The 25448-nt window shown below is 37.1% G+C and overlaps 1 gene segment (V, D, J or C); it reads right to left on the bottom strand.

Annotated features, from left to right (window-relative positions):
- Nucleotides 1-25448, bottom strand: part of LOC309844792 (T cell receptor gamma constant 1-like) — a 30091-nt gene that overhangs the window by 3023 nt on the left and 1620 nt on the right. Inside the window, exons 3-5 of the C gene segment in view lie at nucleotides 11882-11932; nucleotides 5189-5518; nucleotides 114-161 (exon numbers count right to left, since the gene is read on the bottom strand).

Consider the following 25448-nt stretch of genomic DNA (forward strand, 5'->3'; position numbering starts at 1 on the left):
AGTTAAAATATCACCAGCCATTCTGAGGTTTCCACCTAACGCCAGATGCTAAGTTGATCAGGAGGAAAAAATGCTATAGCATAACATAAAGGCAAACATAGACAAAAACTTACCATCTTTATATCTCAGAGAAGCTTTTGTAAAATTAATAGCAGAGAGATCTAAAAGAAATGAGAGCAAGTATTATTCAATTGTTCATGTATATTATTTGACCGGTGTTTGTGTTGTGGATATATGGATGGATGGGTGGATGGATGGATGGATAGATAGATAGATAGATAGACAGATAGAATTTGTCAACCAAGAGGAGAGAGCTATTACTAATATGTATGCCACAATTCCAGAAATGATTGTTCTGAGTCTGTGTAAATCAGTAAGTCAATTCATATATTGCATTTCTGCACATGAAGATGTTGAAGTTTGTGAATGATACATTTTTTTTTCTTTCCTCACAACTGGAGGGTAATGTCTAAGACTATCTAAGTGCTCCTAGCTTCTGACACAGAGCCTGCTGCACAGTAGGTGTTCTATAAATATTGGCTGAATGGAAAAATAACCAGAAACAGTGGCTTCTCTACAGTCCTTAGCACCCATTGCTAACATGAAATGCCTTATGCCAGACTAGCGAGGTTGATACCCAAGTAAATTCCACAGCAGAATCTTACATTTTGGGAGGAGTATGGTTTAGGTAAATTCTCCTTCTAAGCAAAAGAAAGAGACCCTACCTTTCCAAATTATGCATGTTCCCAATATTCCCAACTTCCACACATTCTTTTCTGGAGCGGTGGGTGGTATTTGTTGACATGACAACACGAATGAGAGCCAATACCTATTGAGTGATTATTACTCTGCCAGGCACCATGTGAAATGTTCACATGTATTAGGTCATCTGATTCCCTAATGACATTGACATGAACTATATTCATGTTAGCCACGAAGACGTGAGGTTTAGAAAGTCTAAATAACTCACTGGGAGTCATACCAGTGATGGGCAGAGCCAGCACTCAAAGAACCATTATGAGGATTTAGATGAGCTAGAACATGTGGAAACTACCTTGTAAAACAATCCATAGAAATCGATAATATATCTACCATTGTGGACTCTAAGACATCATCCCTTCCAGTATCTAAATTACTCTTAACAAATGACCTTTTGATTATAGAAGTTTAGTATTTCAATGTGCTTCTTTCCAGGGATTAAAAGATTGGCCAAGTAAGAATCATAGTTTTCTGAATATATAAAACTGAGGTGAGGGTTGTATTTCTTTACAGTGTAAAACAAAACAAAACAAAGCAAAACAAAACCCCAACAAAAGCAAAACCCAACATGCATACAAAGACAAAAATCCTTAAAAAGATCATTGACTGTTGGGTGGAGGAAGAAAGTCCCAACATGTTTTGGTTTATTCTTTCTTTATTCTGCTTGATTTGTTCTTGTCCATACAGGTATGGTTCTGTTATGCAAATTATTCACTCCACAGAATCTTATTTTAGTATGCTCTTAAAAAATAAATCTGAGCTGTTGGTTTTGAAGTAAATCTCAAGAATAAAAAAGTGTATATAATCATGTTTAGGTGTTAAAATATTCTCAAGAACTGACTTTAAAGTGTCTTAAAATTCCCTTTCTTTTCCATACAGTGGCTTTACTCGTTAAAAGAGAAGTAAAAATCTCTAATCACCATGAATTGGTTGATTGAAAAACATTAAGGTAATAATCTCTCAAATTATAATATGTGGATATGTCCTAGATTCTCTTTTTCAATCAGTTTCGTTGAAAACTTGGACCAACTTAGTTTTTTTTAATTTATTTTTTATTTTCAGCATAACAATATTCATTATTTTTGCACCACACCCAGTGCTCCATGCAATCCAACCAGATTAGTTTTATCTCTTCGAAATCACTTCGTGGATTTTGACTTCCATGTTCTATGTATTATTAACTTTCATCAAAAACAAAAAGAACAAACAAACAAAATCTTACAAGAAACAGCATTAGAAATTTGCCATAGAAAAACATTAACAGAAATGCCCTCAATAGCTTTGTTGCTATGAGAGAAGGTCTTGGGAGACAGTCCTTTCAGAACTTAATTCTCAGGTAAAACACATCATGAATAAGAAATTCTCCCTTTTCTAAAATGATCATCATAGAATATACCATAGCATATTTTTAATTCTATCACTATAAAAATCAATACTTAAAATACTTCATCCCAGTGATTACATTAAACTTGTGTTTTGCTCATTTGCTTCCTCTCTGTTTCTTAGCTGTAGGAATAAGAAATTAGGGTTGTTTATAATTTTACACCAGCTATTAGGAAAATATAAAACAAATGAATAAACATATTCATCTCGTGTTTTCAAAACCAAGCATTTTCACTGGCATTATTGCACATTGTCTTCATCACATTCCAGGAGAAAGGAAATGTCAGTATATATTTGACTCTAAATTGATCACTGGAGAAACTAAGGATTCAAGAAGAGAAAGATTTACTTCAGCAATTCAGAGTGGTATACTGCAAAGGTCTTTGCATGTCTCATATGTGTTTGTTGTCTGCTGCTCCTAAGCACTTGTGAACCACAGGGAAAGTATAAACTAGTTCCTTCTGATGGGCTCTGTAGGGCCTTGGTCTGTGATGTTAATGCCAGCCAGAACTTGACTTTTGAGTCTAGTGAGTTCCTGGATCACAGCAGGTCCAGAGCACATTCAGTCATCCACCCACAATGTCTGAATATGACCAGTGTCATCACCAATGAGGTTAATTTAGGACACCTTGCTTGAATCATGAGTGACCCTAAGTGATTAGACAAGTATATTCTCTCTACTGTAGTGATCCTCCTTGGGCAGTAGTTCATCCTACATCCTTCCCAGGCCTGGCACACACCAGGACTGCAAGAATGCTTGTGGAGCAGCTTTACCAATGGTAAGAAATACATTCATTGTGTAGAAAGGGAGAATGTTTGTAGCCTCAGCTCATCTTTACTCACCAAATCTCCCCTTAGAGTGGAATATAAATTCAAATATGAAAAACCCAAGACCATACTAAAACTCCAGCAGCCAAATTACTTTTGTTGAGCTGTGATCTGGCTTAAACATTTTGCTGCTTATAACTCATTGTTTGTGGGTAATTCTTTGAGTAGAGCAAGATTGAAGTGAAAGGAACTCTGACTGCTGAGTAGAACATTCTTGAAAGATGAATAATTGTTCTTATTTCATGATCAAGTGTGGTTCTCTCTTGAGCATTTATGGTTTGCAAGATTGCTAGGGGCTTTCATATGCATTATTTCAATTAATTCATACAATGACCCTCCAAAGACATCACTGTGACCTTATTTTCAGATGATGAAACTGAGGCAAGAAAGACTAAGTGAATTTGTCTTCTTTTTTTCTGTATGTTCCAAAGCCCATTCTACTTCAATTTTAAAGGACTGAATTTCTTTTATATTCAGAACATTTCATCCCAAAGCAACAGAATACACATTCTTCTCTAGTGCACATGGAACATTCTCCAGAATAGATCACATCCTCGGTCCTAAATCAGGACTCAACCGGTATCAAAAGATTGGGATCATTCCCTGCATATTTTCAGACCACAATGCTCTAAAGCTAGAACTCAACCACAAAAGGAAGTTTGGAAAGAACCCAAATACATGGAGACTAAACAGTATCCTTCTAAAGAATGAATGGGTCAACCGGGAAATTAAAGAAGAATTGAAAAAAATCATGGAAACAAATGATAATGAAAATACAACGGTTCAAAATCTGTGGGACACAACAAAGGCAGTCCTGAGAGGAAAATATATAGCGGTACAAGCCTTTCTCAAGAAACAAGAAAGGTCTCAGGTACACAACCTAACCCTACACCTAAAGGAGCTGGAGAAAGAGCAAGAAAGAAACCCTAAGCCCAGCAGGAGAAGAGAAATCATAAAGATCAGAGCAGAAATCAATGAAATAGAAACCAAAAAAACAATAGAACAAATCAACGAAACTAGGAGCTGGTTCTTTGAAAGAATTAATAAAATTGATAAACCCCTGGCCCGACTTATCAAAAAGAAAAGAGAAAGGACCCAAATAAATAAAATCATGAATGAAAGAGGAGAGATCACAACTAACACCAAAGAAATACAAACTATTATAAGAACATACTATGAGCAACTCTACGGCAATAAATTTGACAATCTGGAAGAAATGGATGCATTCCTAGAAACATATAAACTACCACAACTGAACCAGGAAGAAATAGAAAGCCTGAATAGACCCATAACCAGTAAGGAGATTGAAACAGTCATTAAAAATCTCCAAACAAACAAAAGCCCAGGGCCAGATGGCTTCCCCGGGGAATTCTACCAAACATTTAAAGAAGAACTAATTCCTATTCTCCTGAAACTGTTCCAAAAAATAGAAATGGAAGGAAAACTTCCAAACTCATTTTATGAGGCCAGCATCACCTTGATCCCAAAACCAGACAAGGATCCCACCAAAAAAGAGAGCTATAGACCGATATCCTTGATGAACACAGATGCGAAAATACTCAACAAAATACTAGCCAATAAGATTCAACAGTACATTAAAAAGATTATTCACCACGACCAAGTGGGATTTATTCCAGGGCTGCAAGGTTGGTTCAACATCCGCAAATCAGTCAATGTGATACAACACATCCATAAAAGAAAGAACAAGAACCATATGATACTCTCAATAGATGCTGAAAAAGCATTTGACAAAGTACAGCATCCCTTCCTGATCAAAACTCTTCAAAGTGTAGGGATAGAGGGCACATACCTCAATATCATCAAAGCCATCTATGAAAAACCCACCGCAAATATCATTCTCAATGGAGAAAAACTGAAAGCTTTTCCGCTAAGGTCAGGAACACGGCAGGGATGTCCATTATCACCACTGCTATTCAACATAGTACTAGAGGTCCTAGCCTCAGCAATCAGACAACAAAAGGAAATTAAAGGCATCCAAATCGGCAAAGAAGAAGTCAAATTATCACTCTTCGCAGATGATAGAAAAGAATTTCTAAAAGAAAGAGCAGGACATTTATGTCCTATATTAAAGGTTGCAACATCAATAAAAAGTTTCTATTTGTTTCTTTTCATTAATATTTGACAAAAAATGTGGACTATTTCCTTTGGGGGCAAAAAAGGGTGCTGGAATGTTGCATTCATATATACATGCACATACCTTTTTTCTGTGGAGGAAATAGAATCTCTTGGTCAACTCCTCCTTTATTCCACTCATGTTTGACGATACATTTGTGTTCTTTATCCATTGACGCTCCACTCACGGTCAGCCAGCTGAATTTCATGTATGTGTTGTTGGTCTTCATGGTGTCTCCCTGCTGCGATGTCAGATTTGTTTTGTCATCCTTTTCTCTCCAATCTATCTTGATAACATCCGGGAAAAAATCCTCAAGGAGACAAAGATATGTTCCAGCCTGATGGAGTTCTCGCTCCGTAACTGAAGGTAGAAAAATTGTGGGCTTGGGGAAAATGTCTACATTAAGGCTTCTATCTGTGGGGAAGTGGAATAACAATTAAAACATTATTAGAGTAATACAAACATTGTGTGGTTTAGAAGCACCTAGCACAGGGAAATAAGGAAATTTGCCACAGAATTAGTACTTATGTCAGGCCTTCCATCCACAGTGGTTTATGAGGTACTAATTGTTCTTATTTTCAGTGTGAAAAGAGTTACAAGAAACCATGTAACTTGCTCAAAGTCACAACTATAAAGTGGTGGAATCTGGATTAAAATGTGAGGGTTTTTTGGGAACAATACACACATTCTGAATGAGACTCCACATCCACGTGTCCTTGAATATCTATCCAGTTGATCTTTAAATCTTCAAATATGGATCCCAAACCTACTTTTTAAAAATTATTTTTATTATGGCTTGTCTCCCTCCCATTCCCATCTTGTTTCATTGATTCTTCTCCTACCCACTTAAGCCCCCATGTTGCATCACCACTTCCTCATATCAGGGAGATCATATGATAGTTGTCTTTCTCTGCTTGACTTATTTCGCTAAGCATGATACGCTCTAGTTCCATCCATGTTGTCGCAAATGGCAAGATTTCATTTCTTTTGATGGCTGCATAGTATTCCATTGTGTATATATACCACATCTTTTTGATCCATTCATCTGTTGATGGACTTAAGTGGGTAGGAGAAGAATATATGAAACAAGATGGGATTGGGAGGGAGATAAACCATAAGTGACTCTTAATCTCACAAAACAAACTGAGGGTTGCTGGGGGGAGGGGGTTTGGGAGAAGGGGGTGGGATTATGGACATTGGGGAGGGTATGTGCTTTGGTGAGTGCTGTGAAGTGTGTAAACCTGGTGATTCACAGACCTGTACCCCTGGGGACTAAAAATATATGTTTATAAAAAATAAAAAATAATTTTTATTAACATATAATGTATTATTAGCCCCAGGGGTACAGGTCTGTGAATTTCCAGGTTTACACACTTCACAGCACTCTCCATAGCCCATACCCTCCCCAATGCCCATAACCCCACCACCCTCTCCCTACCCACCTCCCCACATCAACCCTCTGTTTGTTTTGTGAGATTCAGAGTCTTTTAGGGCCAAACCCACTTTTGAAGTAATGGAGGTCTCCTATTTGATTCCTGATTTTGTAAAACAACTCAGTCTCCATTCTGAACAACTCCAGGATTTTAAGATCCAGGATTTTAAATGATTAAAACTGCATCTCTCAAATATTTACAATGCCTTGAATTTAGAAGCAATGGGGCATTTCCAGTGGTATTTCCAAAACTGCTATTAGAAAACTTATTTTTTTCAGAAATGCTTTTGTATTAACTAATGCACTTATCAGAATTTGGTATTGCTTGGAAAATGTTCACTGAAAGCAACTTTTGTATTGGAATTCCATTTGACATTTATATAAGACTAAGAAGACACCATATTTTGACACTCAGAGTCTCCCTTTAAAGTTGAATCTGCTCTAGAAAGCTGCTGACTGGTTTCTAGAACCCCACAGTATGTGTAATTTCACCTGCTGAATAAAATATATAGGTAGATAGAGAGATGATAGATAGATATGTGTGTGTGTGTGTGTGTATATAGATATATCGATATAGAGATATAGATCTATCTAGATCTAGATAGATCTAGATCTATATTATTTATAGATCTATCTAGATCTAGATCTAGATAAATCTATATCTCTATATCGATATATCTATATATACACACACACACACTAGATATAGATCTATCTAGATCTATCTAGATCTATATCTATTTATAGATCTACCTAGATCTATATCTAGATCTAGGTAGATCTATAATCTATATCTATATATAGACATCTATATATCTGGTGTAATGTTAGAAGTATGGTTTCAGAGTTTCTTACAGACATAATGTCAAAATATATCGCAAAACATCATTGGTTTTAAAGGTTATGTCACTCAAACACTGGTATGCTACTTGATTATACATTTACTGTTAGTGATTAAAATGATAAATGTTAGAATCCTTTTAAAATATATTTCCGGGACACCTGGGTGACTCAGTGGGTTAAAGCCTCTGCCTTCAGCTCAGGTCATGATCCCAGGGTTCTGGGATCGAGCCCCGCATTGGGCTCTCTTCTCTGCAGGGAGCCTGCTTCCTTCTCTCTCTCTCTGCCTGCCTCTCTGCCTACTTGTGATCTCTGTCTTTCAAATAAATAAATAAAATCTTAAAAAAAATAAAACTTATTTCCATCATGCCAGTGCTTTACTGATATTCTCTTTGAGCTAGTTTGGAGTTAGTTTAGCAATACAATGGGCAATTTCTTTAGAAAAGAACAATTGGATTTTTCATTTGAGAAGAAAAGGAAAAAAATCTCTTCTGGGCAGTATGTAGTACTCTTTTTTTTGGGAAAAAAATTCTTGAGAATTTCTCTCTGTGTATCATAGCTCCTATTTTTATACTAAATGAATAACAAACAATGAGCATTTATTCATGATATAAATAGAATGATGCCAGAATGTACTTACGTTTATATATCTTACTGTAGTGCAAATACTATTTTGATTATAATATTAAGACACTGTATATTTTTCTAATGATATACTTTGTTTTTAATTTTAAAAGCATGTTAGATAAAGAAGATTAATTTTTCAATTGTATATGATATTTACATAATTTTAATCTCTAGTCAATATTTTAAGGAATCTAATTTTCATCTTAGAAACTTTGTGTGTTTTTTTGTAGGAATACTTCTGATTTGTTATAGTAAAGAAACTGAAAATAAATTGATGAATTTGAAAAGTTTCTGGCTGGTCACACATTGGTTTTACCTCCTGTCTCTTTTCTTTAGCTAGACTCTTGATGTTTTATTCTTTTCAACATGAAATGAATCTTGAACTCCCATAATTTTCTCAATTGAATATTAGCTGAGCATTAAAATAGTGTACTTGATTAAATATGGTTAGTGCCTATATTTTGGGTATTATAGTACCTAATTTTTCCTTCAACATTCTTTTTAAGCTTATTAACAGTGATTTTTATGGCCAAAATAATTTTATGAATCATAAATTAGAAAACAGATTCCAAATAAATAAACCTGTCCAATATATTTATATACATTCATTGGCATAATTACAAAATACATTGGAATTAAATTGCTGGTTATGTATATTTTATTAAGATATGATATTGTGAATCCTATATAAATTTACCAAATGTCAACTACATTTCCAAGTGCAAGTGTGATATTTCAAACCTACATATTGGTGTTGATCTAATTGTTCTTTATTTTTCTGTTATTTTTCTTTTATTCAATAATTAAAGTTAATTCATATTTGACTATGAATTTCAAATTTATGACATTTCTAACTTTATTTAATATTCTAACTGTATTTAAAAGGTTTAAACTTTTTTCTAATAAATATGAGCATGAAGGTCAAACTTGTTGGTGTCTGACCTAACCAGGTCTCCTGAAGTTCACCATCTGTGAATGACATTAAATATCGTGGTGCCCAAAGTAACGATGCAGTGGGAGCATGAAATGTGCTTTTCTTAAGACCGTTTCTTCCATTTTATAAAGTGGATGTGGAAGGCAATGCCCGCTCTTTCAGTTCACATTTCTCCTAAACAACTTGTACATTAAAGTCCTTTTCTCATTTTATGGTGGGAAAAACATAACAAATGTGAAAAGTCCGTGTGCTTCATTTTCATAGGTGATATAAAGTATGTACTTCACCACAGTTTTCCCTGCCTTTGAACCTAAAATTTGACCCTGTGTTTCTAGGTAGATAACCACAGGCCTTTTTTCTTCTACTTTCTTCAGTGCTTTGAATCTTCTATTTTTAGTGCATGGCAGAATGCTATTTGTGTATTAAGAAGACTTAAGTCTTCTCAAATAGATTTTGGAAATAGGCAGTATAAATAAATGAGGAATAGTTTGTGCACTAGAGCTGTTTCTTTTTCTGCCCCAGAGCTTGACCATTTGGTAAGGTTTACCTCAAAGATGACATGAAAACCAGGAGATGTTTGCAAATCCTGCTGAGATACAGACCAAAGCATGTAGAATCTAACACATTGAAATGCCAGAGCATAAGGTGAAGCTTTCATTTCCAATATTATCCCTCACAACACAGGGGTTGCCTTGGGTTTCAGCCTCTCATATTAAAGAGGCTCTTCTAATGCTCTACTTTGATCAAACAATACTACTTGGACAAGGTATCAACCTGAAATAAACTCAACGTTGGTTTTAGAGGTAGAGCTGGTAAAGACAGTAAAGAAGTTTAATATGGATTTGGTAAATATTACCTGGAACAAAAATCTCTACATGTTATGCTTACATTGAAAAATATAGAATACCAGAGGGAATACAAAATTTTTTTTTTAATTTTGTAAGTGGATAATTTGCTCTTCAGAAAAACTATCCATTGACGTCATTCTAAGGGAATCCCAAAATAGACATTCAGACCCTGGGACGACTCAGAAATTTGCTCTAATGTATATGTTTCAGATGCGTGTGAAGTGTCTAAAATGAAAAAAAAAAAATTGAGGGGAAAAAAAGCAGTGTTTCTCAATTGATGTTTGAATTGATACAATTTTTAACTTTCTAAATATACCTAGATAATTAAGATATTAAATATACAAGTGAATATTTGACTTTTATCCATATCACTTTAAGTTTATATATTCAAATTGCAAAACATCCTCCCTTCTTCCTTTATGTCTGGATATTTCCACTGAAAAAATGAGAGAGTACCTTGTATTCAAGGTAACAATACTTGAGACAATGCTTATTACATTCTCATCATTTAAAAAAAATTTAAAGATTGATTTACTTATGTTAGAGACAGAGAGAGAGTATACTAACAGAGGCAGGCTCAGAGGGAGAGAGAGAGAAGGAGATAAGTAGACTCCCTGCTGAGCATGGAGCCCATCATGGGGCTTGACCTGCTGCTTGACATGGGGCTTGGTTCTGTGACCCTGACACCATGAACTTGGTGTTCCCCAGAGTCAGCTTGGTTCCGTCTTTCCCACCTCATTCACAGGGGTTGGAGAGTATGATTTTATCTTTTCTCACCATTTTCCTGAAAGTTCTAATGTCTTCCCTTAAAGGGTTTTCTTCTCTGATTTCGCTTCTTTTACTAGAGTGTAATTTACAGTTAATATTTCTTTAATTTTCAAAAAAAGAAAAAATAGAAATAATTTATTTGCGTATTTAATAAGTGAGTGTTCAGTATTTTTACAGGATTATTTTATTTCTATATATTAAGGGGTGGATATCTGGTTTAATTGTAAAATCAATTCTTTCCAGAATCTAATTCCCACTGACACTAGACCTGATAAGTTGTTACAGAGTTTGAAATCATAATTATGATCTCTTAACCTAGTTATTCCTGAAGAACTGCTCCTTTGAGCTTGAAATTACCCTAACCGTTTCCAGGGAATTGATTTAAAAATCTGAGTTGCCCTATCAAGAGGAAGATCCTGTTTGTTTTGGTCTCTCTGCAGCTGTCCCAGCAGGAGTGCAAAGACAGCTCTGAGTTAAGCAGCTGAGTTCTGCATGTAGGACAACTCTCCCTCCCCTTCTGCTCCTCTCTCCATGTGTACTTTCCCTCTCTCTCTCTAAGAAATAAATATTTTTTTCAGTTTTTAATTATTTTTTATTTTAATATTATATCAGTCACTATACAGTACATCCTTAGTTTTTGTTGTAGTGTTCCATGATTCATTGTTTACATATAACACCCAGTACTCCATGCAATATGTGCCCTCCTTAATACCCACTACCAGAATAGTCCACCCCCTCTTCCCCTCCCCTCTAAAACCCTCAATCTGTTTCTTGGAGTCCAGTCTCTCATAGTTCGTTAATAAATAAATAAATAAAAATCTTTAAAAAAATATGGCTTAGTGTTTCTAATATCACATAATGGCCTAGACCACACTTTTTTGGAATGGACAAATCTCTCTTGGATCCCACTCTTTGCCTTAATAACTAGTCATATGACGTTAGGTAAATAACCGAACATCTCTAAGCCTCAGTTTCCCCACCTGCAAAACTGGAAAAAGAGGATTTTCTGAATAGGGCTGTGGAGGAATGAGATAGTGCACTAGACCAGTCAGCATGATATCTGGCCCTTAATAATCTTAGCTAATATTATTGTTCCCTTTGCAGGAATGATTTCAGGTCTTTTTTTTTTTTTTTATCAAATTCTTCCAATATAATCTGTTTGCAAGCAGGAAGTAAATAAACCATTTGCAAAGTAGTTTTCTTTCTGCTAGAGTGACAAGTAGCTGCAAAATTGCTGTCCACATGCGGAGGGGATCCTGTATTATTTTTTCTTAAAAATATCTATCAATTTTTCACTCACAGGATTGAAATAAAACAAGGTTACTTACCTGGGGGAATTACTATGAGCTTAGTTCCCTGTGCAAACATCTTGATCCAGCCTGAGTTATCACACTGGTTAGAGGTTCTACAAAAACATCAGCCCTCTCCTGAGGTTCACAGCAGGATCAGCAGGTAGAAACATCGTACTGGCCGTTTGATCTTCTGGGTTTCCTTGGAAAGCCTTGAATATAGGCTTCGTATCTGATATTTTGTAAGTTTTCCTGAGCTGAGTTGACCCAAGTGTCTGTTTTTTCAAGGAGGTAGTATTCACTGAGAAGAGCTGATAGAAAACAGAAAAATAAAAGCAAAAGAAAAGAGAGAGATTGGTAGTATGGGTCAACCAACGATTTATCTACATTACCAGGAAAAGTATTCAGTCAGTTAAGAGGTTTTGATTTCCACGTATTCAGTTGTGTAAAACTGCTCAGAGATGCATCAAAGGAAAAACCCTTCTGTTCTCACAAACACTAGACCTGCTCTGTTAGTAATTTGGGATTGTATTTCTACAAAATATTTACAAAATGTAAATATACCAACAGAGATATACTTTGGAAATATGAACAATGGCCTCCATTTTTTCATCAGCTACTTTTACAACTTGACAACATGATTCTTTATCACACCATGCAAAATGAGAAAATAATTTGTGTAATGACAATGTTTTTCCTGGAATAAAAAAGAAATTTGTAGAAGTTTATCTCCCATGAGATAACAGATTTTGATTCAAACCAAAATTTGAAAACAAAATCCATTTTTCTGAAATGTTGAAAGGGGAAGCCTCTTGGAAGCTCTTCTATGATCTTCAAAAATACATGTGTAGCCCTGTCTCTGTGGTTAACTAGCTTTGGACAAGACATTTGTCATCTCTGGGATCCCATGTCCCTATTTGCTGCTTAGGCATTGGGTTATGTATGTCCAAAGGGCACTTTGTGTTCCCACAGCTTATGAACCTGTTATGAAGAGCCCAGTCTGCTGGGCTGCTCAAGTGAGAAAGGAGTTGAGGGTTAGTAATAGAAAATGATTTCACACAGTTCCCTTCTGACTCTGCAATACTGTGAGATCCCAGTAGACACAGTATCAGGGGATACTGTGGATCATGTGGCACATGAGGACCTTACTGACTATCAGGTAAAAGACTGTTGTTTTTCTTATCTGTGTCTAAGCCGGAATGGGGCTAGTCTTACAGGTATTATTGGTGGAGCCATATAGGATTCATTTCAGGGGCTCTTCTATTTTCTTTTTATTTAATTAATTTATTTATTTTCAGCATAACAGTATACATTATTTTTTCACCACACCCAGTGCTCCATGCAATCCGTGCCCTCTCTATTACCCACCACCTGGTACCCCAACCTCCCACCCCCCCGCCACTTCAAACTCCTCAGATTGTTTTTCAGAGTCCATAGTCTCTCATGGTTCACCTCCCCTTCCAATTTCCCCCAACTCCCTTCTCTTCTCTAACTCCCCATGTTCTCCATGCTATTTGTTATGCTCCACAAATAAGTGAAACCATGTGATAATTGACTCTCTCTGCTTGACTTATTTCACTCAGCATAATTTCTTCTATTTTCACTGGTACCAGTGGACAATGACCTTCTTGAGAGAAACTCCAGACTGCTTGCAATATATGTGAAGTGTGCTGTCTGGTGTTCAGGTAAAGGCGAGTTGATTCTGAAAGATTCTCACTCCAGTGTCTCCATTTGAAATGCAATGGAGTGAGGTCAGAGATAACTGAACAGGTTGACAGTAGACATAAAAACAGTGAAAAGAGAAGAAACGAGTATATTCAACCTACAAACCCAAGCCAAAGACCCATATATCCATAGGGTTGGCATTTGAAAGTGACTAGTTAGAATTCTCTCCAAAAAGGGGCATTAATCAGGACTGGGGAGGCAGTAGCAGCCCTTGTTCATCAAAGGCAGGGCTGGGGGAGGAAGGTTTGCTTTAGAACCAAGGAAAGACCTTCTCAGTAAGATCTGTCTGAGTGTTGTTGATTATGTTCCTGGTGTAAAGAACTACCAGATCACCAAAGACTTCACCTAAACCCTATGTTATAATAATTCATTGTTATCTTTCCCTTCGGAGCAACATCCTCACATTTGTCCATTAGGTTTTGTTTCAAACACACCTATCCTTGAGCTCTACTTCACTCAGACTTAGAGATTTTCCACCATATTTTGGAAGAGCGTGTGGAACTATATGGCTATTGTGAGAATTAGAAGAAAAGTCTTGAAAGAAAGAAGTTGCTGTGGCTGATATCTAAGAGATTACTGCCTATGTTCTCCTCTAGGATTCTGATGGATTCCTGTCTCACATTGAGGTCTTTTATCAATTTTGAGTTTATCTTTGTGTACAGTGTAAGAGGAAGGTCGAGTTTCATTCTTCTACTTATAGCTGCCCAGTTTTCCCAGCACCATTTATTGAAGAGACTGTCTTTTTTCCACTGTATACTTTTTCCTGCTTTGTCGAAGGTTATTTGCCCATAGAGTTGAGGGTCCATATCTGGGCTCTCTACTCTGTTCCACTGGTCTATGTGTCTGTTTTTATGCCAGTACCATGCTGTCTAGGTGATCACAGCTTTGTAATAAAGCTTGAAATCAGGTAACATGATGCCCCCAGTTTTATTTTTGTTTTTCAACATTTCCTTAGCAATTCGGGGTCTCTTCTGGTTCCATACAAATTTTTGGATTATTTGCTCCAGCTTTTTGAAGAATACCGGTGGAATTTTGATTGGAATAGCATTAAAAGTATAGATTGCTCTAGGCAGTATATGCATTTTTAACAATGTTTATTCTTCCGATCCAAGAGCATGGAATGGTCTTCCATCTTTTTGTGTCTTCTTCAGTTTCTTTCATGAGTGTTCTGTAGTTCCTCAAGTACAGATCCTTTACCTCTTTGGTTAGGTTTATTCCCAGGTATCTTATGGTTCTTGGTGCTATAGTAAATGGAATCAATTTTCTAATTGCCCTTTCTGTATTTTCATTGTTAGTGTATAAGAAAGCCACTGATTTCTGAACATTGACTTTGTATCCTGCCATAAGCGAAAATAAACTTTTGGGACTTCATCAAAATCAGAAGCTTCTGCACAGCAAAGGAAACAGTCAAAAAAACAAAGAGGCAACCCACAGAATGGGAGAAGATATTTGCAAATGACAGTACAGACAAAAGGATGATATCCAGGATCTATAATAAACTCCTCAAACTCAACACACACAAAACAGACACTCATATCAAAAAATGGGCAGAAGATATGGACAGACACTTCTCCAATGAAGACATACAAATGGCTATCAGACACATGAAAAAGTGTTCATCATCACTAGCCATCAGGGAGATTCAAATTAAAACCACATTGAGATATCACCTTACACCAGTTAGAATGGCCAAAATTAACAAGACAAGAAACAACATGTGTTGGAGGGATGTGGAGAAAGGGGAACTTCTTACACTGTGGGAATGCAAGTTGGTGCAGCCTTTTTGGAGAATAGTGTGGAGATTCCTCAAGAAATTAAAAATAGAACTGCCCTATGACCCTGCAATTGCACTACTGGGTATTTACCCCAAAGATACAGATGTAGTGAAAAGAAGGGCCATCCGTACCCCAATGTTTATAGCAGTAATGGCCACGGTCGCCAAACTGTGGAAAGAACTAAGATGCCCTTCAAGGGACGAATGGATAAGGAAGCTGTGTTCCATATTCACTATGGAGTATTATGCCTCCATCAGAAAGGATGAATACCCAACTTTTGTAGCAACATGGATGGGACTGGAAGAGATTATGCTAAGTGAAATAAGTCAAGCAGAGAGAGTCAATTATCATATGGTTTCACTTATTTGTGGAGCATAACAAATAGCATGGAGGACATGGGGAGTTAGAAAGGAGAAGGGAGTTGGGGGAAATTGGAAGGGGAGGTGAATCATGAGAGACTATGGACTCTAAAAAAACATCTGAGGGGTTTGAAGTGGCAGGGGTTTGGGAGGTTGGGGTACCAGGTGGTGAGTATTATAGAGGACACGGATTGCATGGAGCACTGGGTGTGGTGAAAAAATAATGAATACTTTTATGCCAAAAATAAATAAAAAATAAATTAAAAAAAGAAGAAAAGTCTTATTACTTTATGTAATAACAAATGAGATAATAATCCCACAACTTTATTCAGAAGTATGTACATTCTGTAGATCAGTAGTTTGTAAAAAAAATTCCAAGGCGTAGTGAATATTCACAATTGCTGCCGCTTTTGCTTTAGACACAAGGATGTTTCTGTACTCTGCTGTGAATGAAGAAAATTCTTGGTGAAAAGACATCCTTTGGTTTATTACCCTCAACTCTTTTCCTAGTTACAGTTCTTAGCTTTTCAAAATAGAGCAAACTCTATTACTATTGGGAAGACAGTGTAAAATGTGCCTTTTAAAAATTCCTGACTTCCTATGTTAGCTGAGATGGGTCAGAGAAACAGTGTAGTTGTAGTGGGAAAGGACACGGTGATGTGTTGACCCTGTGCTAGACCTATCCTGCATGCAACCTTCTTCAGTCCCCAGCAACAGTATGAGAAAGATGTAGTAACTTTCCTAGATCATGCTGTCAGTTAAGAGGCTGAGCAGGAGTTCAAACCCAAGTCCATGTTACTTCAAAGGCCTTATATCTTCCATCATTCATTCATTCATTCAAAGTCAGCACACCATTTTGCTTATTGGATTTAGCTTCCTTTCCCAGAAACTTCTCATAGATGTAAAAGAAGGAAACTAACTAGGACTAACTAACCAGTGATGTCACTAACAAAAGCCAACCTAGGCCCCAGAGAGGTAAATAAATGATAAGGTGACCTGACTAAAAGAAACAACACAGATTGGGGGCTTGGGTCCTAGCTCAGACCTTGCTGAGGACACAGATGCAGGAGAAATGTTCAGTCCAGACAATAGCCAGGTCCCTCTGGGAGGTAGAAAGGAGCATGTATATGTTTGCAGGGGTGTGGCGTTGTGGGAGGGTTTTTGTTCAGTGGAAGTGGAGCATTTCTATACAGTGTATCCCAGCAGGCACAGTAATATAGCCCAGCATCTTCCTCATTAACTCGGTGTATCCTAAGACTCGCTGGCAAATCCCTCTGCCATTTCCTGGCTTCATATCTTTCCTCATTAACCCCTTGTTCGTGGACCACATTTTCATTTGAGGAGATATACAGAATTCGTTTTAGAGGCTGGTCTGGCTTCTGTTGATACCAGTGAATATATACATTATTCCTTAAGCCACCTGCTTTTATGTGGCATTCTAAAAATGCTGTGTTTCCTTGTTTCTTGGTAATGGATGGTACAAGTTGCGTTATTAAAAAGTCTGCATCTGCATCTGAAAGGAAAACAAAAATAACAATTAGCAAAATTTTGACATTCCTTAAAATAGTACACATTTTTTTACCTGTACCCCTGGGGATAAAAATATATGTTTATAAAAAATAAAAAATTTTAAAAAAACAGTGCACATTTTTTTTCTATTAATGAAAACCTAGGGGTTTAGGATTTACATTTTTTTCCTGAATAATTCAAGGTCATGGTGGAATTTATCTGCCTGGGTTGAATGACCTCTGGGGCTTTCTTCTGCCCATAATGGCTGACTTGATTGTCCATGCTTTCTATCTCTTTTCTTCACGCAGTGAAATCTCCCATGGGTAAAGCCACTTACAGATCCACAGAGAGGCCAGCAGGATGACCTGTGATGGGAGCAGCATCTTGCCGGCACTTGTCAGGAGAGGTAGTTGAATACTGAACTGATCACAGAGCAAATCTGAGGGCTGATTTACTAGGAGGAAGTGGTGCTCTGAACACACAGCTAAGACCCATAGACTGCAGAGAAAGGGAGCCACAGTATTTACCCTAAAACATCCTGCAAAACAGGGTTGCTAACTCAGTTTATCAGTATATCACTCTCGTTACTGTGTGATTGTTATCATTGATTGATAATTAGAAGCCATTTCTTACTAAAGGACTATGGTCCTTTATTGGTTCAAATCAGATAGCGGGAGAAAGGGGGAGAGTTCTAAGAGTTTTCTTCTTCTAGGGGTTAAGGTTATCTGCTTCTCTCTCTGTCTCTATCTCTAGTCCTTCCATTGAAGTTTATGTAATTTCTAGTGGGTCTATCTTTATGTTAACTAATTCTCTCCTTATATCTCTTAAGTCCACTGGTGAGCCTCTCATTCTTCATCTCTGCTACTGTGTTTTTTTTATTTTTTGCATTTCCTTTGATTCTTCAAATATCTCTGCTGAAATCATCTGTCTGATAATCTTGTATACTATTTACCTCTTCTATTAGATTAAAGCCTTTAACATATTAATCATATTTATATTAAATTCTTCGATAGTTCCTACATCTGTATCATATCTCAGTCTGTTACGATGACTGCTTCATAGCCTCAGACTATCTTTATTTTTGACCTGTTTTATGCCTCTGAAATTTTTGGTTGGAAGCTGGACATGTTGTAAGGTATAGTAGATACTGAGATAAGTGTATTTTGTACTTGAAAATGAGCACACCTTTCCTTCTGCTAGCCATTATGTGGGTGTTTGTGCTACTAGTCAGAAGTTAGCCTGGATTTGAAGTCTTTGTTGCTAAGTTATCAGGGTTGAAATTTTTTTGTCAGAGTTCAGACACTTAAAAATTCTCCAGTTGTACTTTATCTTTGTCTCTTCACTTGTCTTTGAGTCTTTGTTCCACTCCCCAAAGAAAGGTCTCTAGAAGTTCTCTCAATAGTATTGCACTGTGACTTACTCCAGGTTTCCCAGCATGGGGGTGAAAGGTCAAGAAGGGGACATACTCTGATATTTTTATTAAGTCTCAATTTTAACTGGAGACAGTGAAACTGGATCTTAAGGATATGGCTTTGGCAAGTATTCCTTTCCAGTGGTAGAACATTTTATTTCATTTTCAAAAAGATTTTGTTTATTTATTTAGAGAGAGAAAGAGCATGAGTGGGGGGAGGGGCAGAGGGAGAGGGAAGAAGAGAATCTGAAGCAGGCTGCCTGCTGAGCCTGGAGCCTGACACCGAGCTGGATCCAGAGATCATGACCTGAACCAAAGTAAAGAGCCCAGCACTCAGCCAACTGACCTGCCCAGGTGCCCCCCAGAGATAGAACACTTTAAGTCCTTGTCTCCCTCCCCCAGCTGCAGGAGGTTCCCACCTATTTCAGGCCGTGGTTCTGATGCCCATCCTTGAGCAGATGAAAACTGTTACTTTGGACATAGAGGAGATGTTCTGGTGGTCGCCTCTTTGTCTTCCCTCAACTGCAGCAGGATTCCACCAGTACCTTCCGCTGCAGGTGAAGTCACTTTTTTCTACAGTGGTGATGGGGTAGATTAGGTATTGGTGGATTTAGCAGTTGTAGCTGTTGTTCCCCTCCTGCAGCACCCAGGGAAGCTTACTCTGGATTGTCCCTGATCTTCCCTGAAAGAATTTTATGGAGTTCCCGGAGAAGAAGCTTAAAGGCTGATGGGAAGTATCACATATTTTGGTCCTCCAGTGTTCACACTCTTCCACTGGTCTATATTCTGCTCTTATTGTTTCATTAAAAATCAGAGGAGAAGGGAGTTGGGGGAAATTGGAAGGGGAGGTGAACCATGAGAGACTATGGACTCTGAAAAACAATCTGAGGGTTTTGAAGGGGTGGGGGGTGGGAGGTTGGGGTACTAGGTGGTGGGTATTATAAAGGGCACGAATTGCATGGAGCACTGGGTGTGGTGGAAAATAATGAATACTGTTATGCTGAAAATAAAAAATAAATTAAAAAAAAAAAAAAAAAAAAAAATCTCCACTTTAATCCTGTGACCAGTGGAATGTGTTTGACAACATCTGTCCAAGGTGAGCATCCTGTTTCTCCCTGCAAGTGCCCGTCTGTCTCCAGTTTTTGTTTAATCATTAGCCCTGCAATCCTAGTTCTCTGATGGGTTCAAGCAAAGTATCAAATTTCAGTGCATCCTGCTTTTTTTGGATGTTATTGTAAGATGGGAAACCTGCTATTTCCAGCTGTTTACATCTCTGAGCACATGTAGGTCCTTTTTCCTATTTTGTTTTTCTTTGTGTTTCTTTGTTTTCTATCAAAAGAAGGAGTAAATTTCAGTTGGGTTCTGCCCAAAGGCCCATTATATTGCTTTCCATTTTTTAAACTGGATTTCTTTTCTTATTACTGAGTCTTGGGACTTCTCCCTATTCTGGACATCAGTCTTGGATATGTTTTTGGAGAATATTTTCCTTGAATCTGATTCTTTTCTATCCATTTTCTTGGAATTTTCTATTTTCCTTCCATTTTCAGTCTTGAGAAAAACAGAAATGTTAATTTTGAGGAAGTGCAGTTTATCAAAGATTTCTTTTATGATTCTTGCTTTTTGTGTCCTATATGAGAAATTTTTACCTAACCTAAGGTCACAAAGATTTTCTCCAAATGTTCATCTAGAAGTTTATTGTTTTGTTTTTACTTTTAGACCTAGAATACATTTTTAGTTAATTTGTGTATGTGATGTTTGGTATGGGTTGTAGTTTATTATTTTTTTACATACATAAACAATTGTTTCATAGTCAGTTGTAGAAAAGCCTATTCTTTGTCCATTGGATTTCTGTGGCATCTTTGCTAAGAATTAGTTAATCACTTACATGTTGCCCTATTTCTGGATTTTGTTCCTATCTATGTATCTACATTTTCACCAATACCCCACTATAATAGCTTAACGGTAAGTGTTTCCAAAAGGACTCTTTTCAAAACATTTTGGCAATACTATGTTCTTTGTCTTGCCATATAAATTTTGCAAAAAGCTAACTGATTTTTATGAAAAGTTTTTGTGGAATTTTAATTGGGATTACATTGAATGTATTCATCAGTTTGGAGAATGTTTGACCTCCTAACTACATATGGCATATCTCTAGATATATTTAGTTCTTCTTTGACTTCTGTCAGTAAAGTTTATTGTTTTCAGCATACAAATCCTTCCCATTTTTTGGTTAAATTTCACCTCTAACTATTATAGAGGGTTTTTTTTTTTAAAAAAGATTTTATTTATTTATTTGACAGACAGAGATCACAAGTAGGCAGAGAGGCAGGCAGAGAGAGAGAGAGGAGGAAGCAGGCTCCCTGCCAAGCAGAGAGCCTGACGCAGGGCTCGATCCCAGGACCCTGAGATCATGACCTGAGCCGAAGGCAGAGGCTTTAACCTACTGAGCCACCCAGGCGCCCCGAGGGTTGTTTTTTTTTTTTTTTTTTATTGTTGCTGTTACTATTGTAAATGATGCTTTTTTAAAGTTTCACTTTCCAGTTGTGAATTGCCAATATAATTGCAATTGATTTTACATGTCACATTCTACTTTATTGTATATTGTCCTCCATTATGTGCACGTGCCATCATTTATTCAACCAATCTTGCTGTGTTTGGATATTTATGTCACTTCCAACATTTCGCAGTTACATAATGAAATTCCATGTATATTTTCACATTTTTGAAAGTTGTGTCTTTAGAGTAAATTTCTAAAGGTGTTTTTATTAGGTTGAAAGGTAAATGCAAATGAACTTTTGGAAGCTATTTCCAAATATCCCCACAAAATGATTGTATTTGGCATCCTTACTTTCAATACTTGAGTGTCCGCTTCCCCCGCAGCTTCACCAATGGAATGCATTGTCAAACTTTTAAATTGTTGCCAATCTCATGGGTGAGAAATTATATCTCAATGTAGTTTTAATTGATCTTTCTCTTATAAGTGAAGTGGAGCATGTTTAATATGTTTAAGGGCTATTTTTATATTTCTCTTCATAAGTTGGCTTTTCATGTCTTTTGTCACTTTCCTACAGGATATTTTAAACGTTTTACCTCCATTTTTTAAATGTATTTTTTGTATCGAGGATAGTTGGTTTTTATGTGCTCTACAAATTGCATCTATTTCCTAGTGACTTGTCATTTGTCCTTTGGTTTAACATGCTATTTTTTGTTATGTTGGCTTTCATTTTTTCATTTTCATGTAGTATAATTTATCAATTTTTTTTTCTTATTGCATCTTGAATTTTAGTTATAGTTACCAACTCATTCCTTAACTTTGTGTTGCATTGCAGAGGCTGGCAAATATATATTTATTTTGTACAGAGTCAGATGAACAATATTTTATATTTTATTTAGGCTTTTTTGCTTAAAGGTCTCTGTTGTGATTAGTTACCTCTGCCATTTAGCTCAAAAGCAGTCATAGACAGTTATCGAATGAATAGGCATGGTTGTGTTCCAGGAATGCCAGAGGCATGTGTCCTATTATAAATGGTCAAAAGAAAAAGGACGTATTTATTTATTTCTTTTCTATTATTAAAAAAAAGGATTGAAAATACTATGCTATGTTTTTAAAAAAATATTTTGTTATTTTTTATACTGTTTTATTGTTTGCCATTATATTTTGTTGTTGTTTTATAATTTAAAAGCCCAATCAGCCAATGTACTTATATTTATTCAGACTCAGCAAAGAATAGTCATCTACTTGTGTCAATAATTATTTTATGAGTAACAGTTTGTCTTCTCTTTGGCTGTAGGAACCACAGAGGAGAAGCCATTTCTACTGTTCGTGCTTCAGAGGCAGGACAGTACCCAGTACGAGGACAGACACTGAAGCCAGAAACCAGCCCTCCATCCCATTCGGTAACTCTGTGACCACAAAGTAAACAACGTCTTTTGCTTTTGTCTGTTCATCTGTAAAATGTGAATCATGATAGTACCAGTGTCACAGTATTGTCACAGGATGAGAGAGACTATTTCTTTCCTTTTTTTTTTTTTAAAGATTTTATTTATTCATTTGACAGACAGAGATCACAAGTTAGGCAGAGAGGCAGGCAGAGAGAGAGACAGAGAGAGAGAGGAGAAAGCAGGCTCCCTGCTGAACAGAGAGCCTGATGTGAGGCTTGATCCCAGGACCCTGGGATCATGACCTGAGCCAAAGGCAGAGGCTTTAACCCACTGAGCCACCCAGGTGCCCTGAGAGAGACTATTTCAAGGCATTTAGCATAGTACCTGAGAAAGAACAGTACCTCTGACTAAATGGCTCCTGCAATCCTCCCTAGGCTCACAGCAGAACCCTGGGGGAAAAGGTCTGTGTGAACACTTGTGTCCCCTCCCTGCCTTGGAGGATCCGAGGCTTGTGCGAAGAAAGTGGGTTGCTGAGGCTGTCCCCTGATCTACAGTGTGGAATGATCTATAATCCTTACTGTAGGAGAGGCTGTGAGCTCCTGTCCATGTTCTCCCCCAGTACATACAGAGCAAATAAAAGCTAAACTGCTTCAGAAGACCTGATGGAGAGGAAGAAAGTGGGGATGAAGGATTTGAAGGTTATTTCATCTTTCTAAGTCTCAAATTACTCATATTACAATGGGCAAAATAAATATTACATTATAGAATGCTGTGATGTAATATTAGCAAGGTGTTTCCTGACACTCAGTGATTTCCTCTTTGGATCTGAGCAATGTTAAACATTCAGGTAATCTCTGGACAGTTAAGAAAAAAAGAGTACATGACTAGGTTTCTGTAGGTCCTAATGTGTGAAGATAATCCAGGTTTTCAGAGGTTGAGGAAGAAGTCCTGGGAAATGGAGCCCAGCCCTGAGAACAAGTTGAGGAGCTGCTCCTGGTGCTCATGTAGGGAAGGATGCAGGTGGGTACAAACCTGAGAGGAGGATCTGTGTAGGTTGTCTGGGTGTTGCAGAACTTCTTTTCCTTGAGTGGCCACAGTTCTTGGTCATGCTGCTTCAAAGAATGAAGAAGTAGATCAGATGAAAGAAGAGTGGTGGGCAGCAAAGCAAAATTTATTGAGCCATAATACATAAACTCCCCAATGGGAGGGGCCCTGTGAGAGTTGCCCACCCCCACCCCAAAGTTTCTAAGTTTAGGGGTTTTTATGGCCTCGTTGGTGAACTGTTTTTATCTGACGAACACTCCATGCTCTTGTCACCCAATCAGGTTTTTTGTTCACAAACTCATGTACCTATTTGGTGGTTGTTCATGTGGGAAAGGGTGGAGGGCTCCTTCCAGGGTGTGAAAAATCATTGAAGAAACACTGAGAAATAGGGAAACCTAAAATAACAATCAGTGTCACTCTCAGTGTATCATAGAGTCGTAACTGGCAAATGTTTTCTGTAGAGGGCTAAATGGTAACATTTTGGACTTTGTGGGTCTCTGTTGCAACTACTCAGTTCTGCCATTGTAGTACAGAAGCAGCTATAGATAATTTGTAAGCATATGGACAAAGTTGTGTTTCAGTAAAACTTTATTTACAAAACTGGGGGCTGCTAGGTATAGACACAGTTTGCTGACTTCCTATTCCATGGTAAACATTATGATTAATTATAGTGTTTCAGTCCCCTCCCCTCCCCCACCCTGGGGGATACAGTGTAATAATATAATATTATTCCACAGAAAATGGTAAGTATATAATAATATTAAATATCTTCTAAGTATAGATTTAGTCTATATTGTTACGTGAATAATCTCATTATTAAATGTATAAATCAATAAAATATTGGATGTTATGTATACATAACAGAAGCTTTTTGATAAAATGTACAAAATCTGTACATGTACCAAGAAGAATTAAAAATGCCTATCCTTCCAGGAACATCCACTCTTTAAAGAATTCCTTTGCATTGTTCTTTTTATGCACTGGAGAGTTTACTATATGTAAACCATTTCTGTATTTGACGTTTTCCTTGCTAATATGTGGTGATTATGCTTGTTTACTTTTAATTGGCAAAAAAACTTGTTTTTAAGGGCTCCATAGTACTTTGACACTTCAAAACCTCATAGGTAAGGAGCCCTCTTCCCTCCTGTTCATCACTGTAGTGTTTCCCCGTTATTGTGTGTTGAAAAGTCAGGGTAGCTGCATCTCCTGAGATGAGTCCCCATGTGCCCACTTCAATGCAGTTCTGTACTGCTCTATTGGTTTAATCAAATAATCTGTGTAAAGTATTTAGCACATACTGTGAAAACCTTAATCCCTCTTTCATTTACTCCTCCCTGGAAAGGGTTTATGTTTACTTGCTCTATATTCCACCCAGGGGTCTTCTTACTTTGTTTCTGTAGACACCTTAGAGGACAGGTGAGGCCCTATTGAGACCCAGACCCTTAGGTTCCTCCCGCTGAGACCCACCCCAGTCAGGAATCATGATGACAGGGTGTGGGACACAAGATCCCGAGTTCACCTGTGGAAAGGGGCTGACTCTGTTGTGAGAGTAATTCATTCTGCTTCCATAGTGTCTCTGCATTTGATCACACCAGCTGATTCTTAGAAAGAGAAACAGAGAATGTCATGATCTCAGAAACTAGAGGTATCCAACAAATTTTTTGTGAAGTAAAGGTTTTCCTCATCCTTTGAAAGTGGACTCTTGAGTCCACTTTCAAAGGGGACTTTTACATTTTCACACATTACACTGTTTCCCTATTTTTGAAATCTCACAGCCAACCAGTTACTAATCACAAAACTCAATTCTCAATAATTATCTTTTATTTTATTAATTTGTGAGGACATTACTTTTATTTTCTTTAGGGATGTAGGGAGTATGTATTATCTTTCTTTTTAACCAT

The sequence above is a fragment of the Mustela nivalis genome (genome assembly GCF_964662115.1).
Source record: "Mustela nivalis genome assembly, chromosome: 12".
NCBI lineage: Eukaryota > Metazoa > Chordata > Mammalia > Carnivora > Mustelidae > Mustela > Mustela nivalis.